Raw genomic sequence first — 3,471 nt, 5'->3', positions numbered from 1 at the left:
GACCGTGTGCTCTCTTGCTGACTCATTACTTCTCATCAGAGCCAGCGAGAGGGCGCACTGTAACTGTGCATATTGCTCTCTGGCCCATGATGACGCTTCATTCAAGTATCCCAGCATACACTGGGATTTTCAAATGAATCGCCATCAGACCACCCCTTTAAGTTCTTAATCTCTGCATAGTGGAGGAAATTGCAAAAATCATAATTCGGTAATATAGTGCTGCAAGGGGCAATATACAGTGACGCACAGAGTGTTTATAGCTCCACACGCAGATCTTGGAGATGAGGCCTTACATTTTTAACTAATAATTACTATAACATCGCATTTGCTGAATACAAAGCATTAACAAACATACAGATGTTTCTTACCTTTCCTCTTGGCTTGACATACTCCAAGATGACCAGCTTTGGAAAAAAAATAAGAAAACATGATATTGCAATACTCTGTCAGGGAATATTTATGCTATATGGGTATATACAGTGGGTACGGAAAGTATTCAGATCCCTTTAAATTTTTGACTCTTTGTTTCATTGCAGCCATTTGGTAAATTCTAAAAAGTTCATTTTTGTTTCTCATTAAAGTCCACTCTGCACCCCATCTTGACTGAAACAAAAACAGAAATGTAGAAATTTTTGCAAATTAATATTTTAAAAAAGAAAAACTGAAATATCACATGGTCATAATTATACAGACCCTTTGTTCAGACACTCATATTTAGGTCACATACTGTCCATTTCCTTGTGATTCTCCTTGAGATGGTTCTACTCCTTCATTGGAGTCCAGCTGTGTTTATCTAAACTGATAGGACTTGATTTGGAAAGGCACACACCTGTCTATATAAGACCTCACAGCTCACAGTGCATGTCAGACCAAATGAGAATCATGAGCTCAAAGGAACTGCCCAAGGAGCTCAGAGACAGAATTGTGGCAAGGCACATATCTGGTCAAGGTTACCAAAGAATTTCTGCATTACTCAATGTTCCTAAGAGCACAGTGGCCTCCATAATACTTAAATGGAAGAAGTTTGGGACCACCAGAAGTCTTCCTAGACCTGGCCGTCCAGCCAAACTGAGCAATCATGGGAGAAGAGCCTTGGTGAGAGAGGTATAGAAGAACCCGAAGATCACTGTGGCTGAGCTCAAGAGATGCAGTAGGGAGATGGGAGAAAGTTCCACAAAGTCAACTATCACTGCAGCCCTCCACCAGTTGGGCCTTTACAGCAGAGTGGTCCAACAAAAGCCTCTCCTCAGTGCAAGACATATGAAAGCCTGCATAGAGTTTGCTCAAAAACACATGAAGGACTCCCAGACTATGAGAAATAAAATTCTCTGGTCTGTTGAGACGAAAATAGAACTTTTGGGTGATAATTCCAAGCGGTATGTGTGGAGAAAACCAGGCACTGCTTATCACCTGCCCAATACAATCCCAACAGTGAAACATGGTGGTGGCAGCATCATGCTATGGAGGTGTTTTTCAGCTGCAGGGACAGAATGACTGGTTTCAATTGAAGGAAACATGAATGCGGCCAAGTACAGAGATATCCTGGATGAAAACCTCTTCCAGAGTGCTCTGGACCTCAGACTTGGCCGAAGGTTTACCTTCCAACAAGACAATGACCCTAAGCACACAGCTAAAATAACAAAGGAGTGGCTTCAGAACAACTCTGTGACCATTCTTGACTGGCCCAGCCAGAGCCGTGACCTAAACCCAATTGAGCATCTCTGGAGAGACCTGAAAATGGCTGTCCACCAACGTTCACCATCCAACCTGACGGAACTGGAGAGGATCTGCAAGGAAGAATGGCCGAGGATCCCCAAATCCAGGTGTGAAAAACTTGTTGCATCATTCCCAAGAAGACTCATGGCTGTACTAGCTCAAAAGGGGGCTTCTACTCAATACTGAGCAAAGGGTCTGAATACTTATGACCATATGATATTTCAGTTTTTCTTTTTTAATAAATTTGAAAAAATTTCTACATTTCTGTTTTTTTTCAGTCAAGATGGGGCGTAGAGTGTACTTCAATGAGAAAAAAATGATCTTTTTAGAATTTACCAAATGGCTGCAATGAAACAAAGAGTGAAAAATTTAAAGGGGTCTGAATACTTTCCGTACCCACTGTATGTGGCCACCCAGTGGTTATATTGGGAATTGCAACCTGTCTAGGATTTTGCTAATGTATTGAATTTGTATGAATGAAATTTTTATCATTAACAAAGTTCATGGAAAAGTACAGGTGGATACAGGTGTAGTTGTACCAGGAGCAGAGGTAGTAATAAAAAGAGCTGAGGTAGTGGTAGCACCTGGGACCTAATACTCGAGGCCCTTCTTCCTAATATGCAGACACCAATTTAATAAATGACACATGACAAGACTGGGGTCCTGTTGCAAATTTTATTAGGGTCTCTGAGATTTAAGATACATTATTGAGGAAGGTCCAGATGATTCAAAAAGACTGGTGCTTGTTGTTCTTATCAATTCCAGGAAGATTAAATAATAGATTGATAGATGTTCCCTTATCTTATTCTCTATGCAAAAATAGTTACAATCATCAACAATTTTCAACTCACTTGGTATTTTTGTGATCGTTCCAAGGTCATTACCACCATTTTTTTAGTCCTGTCTCTTTCCAGTTTCACCTCTCCATGTATCATCTCTCTGGAATTGTTTGAAGCTTGCTCCTACAAAAAAAATCATAAAAGGAGGGAAATCCAATGACTTGATTTTAAAGAAAGCCTTCTTCTTATTGAATATCTTACAGATCTTAAGATCTTAATCTTACAGTAAGTTCAGGAGTCCCCTAACAGAAATCTTCTGGAAAGTAAGTACAAGGGGCTGCTCAATTATTTAAATGGCTTTGTGTCTACCTCGACTAGGGTTCTACCTCCCGATCCTTCCCGGAGCCGCTAGACATAGATCAAAGTCAATTCTTCTCTATGTTTATACTGCAGTTTACACAGTAGATAGCGGTAAGTCATACAGTGCATATTATGGAGAGTTTGAAGAACAGAGGTATTATATACATCATGAGGATAGAAAATTAGAAAATGCTACTAGGTGATTTCAGTTTCTTAGATTTTTATTTATTGATATTTTAGTTTTTTACCTATTTCTTTATAAATAATTATAGTAATAACTGAAAAAAAACAATAATATAAATCTTGATAAAATTACGGTACTTCTATTGTGATAAATAATATTACTAAAACTTCAATAATTTTAGACTTTTTTTTCTCAGCAGTAGTATCCAGAAATATCAAAGAGTTGATAGTTGCAACTGGTTAGGAACAAAAAAAAATACTGTGTAGATTTAAAAGGAAAGAAAATAAATCACTTTATATTTTGGAATATAATGATAAATAACAATTATCTATCTATCTATCTATCTATCTATCTATTATCTATCTATTATCTATCTATCTATTATCTATCTATCTATCTATCATCTATCTATTATCTATCTATTATCTATCT

This window comes from Phyllobates terribilis, unplaced genomic scaffold (assembly GCF_046119375.1).
Source record: "Phyllobates terribilis strain yellow unplaced genomic scaffold, ASM4611937v1 Scaffold_13__5_contigs__length_258822181, whole genome shotgun sequence".
NCBI classification, from domain to species: Eukaryota; Metazoa; Chordata; class Amphibia; order Anura; family Dendrobatidae; genus Phyllobates; species Phyllobates terribilis.
Note: the sequence above shows the minus strand (reverse complement) of the source record.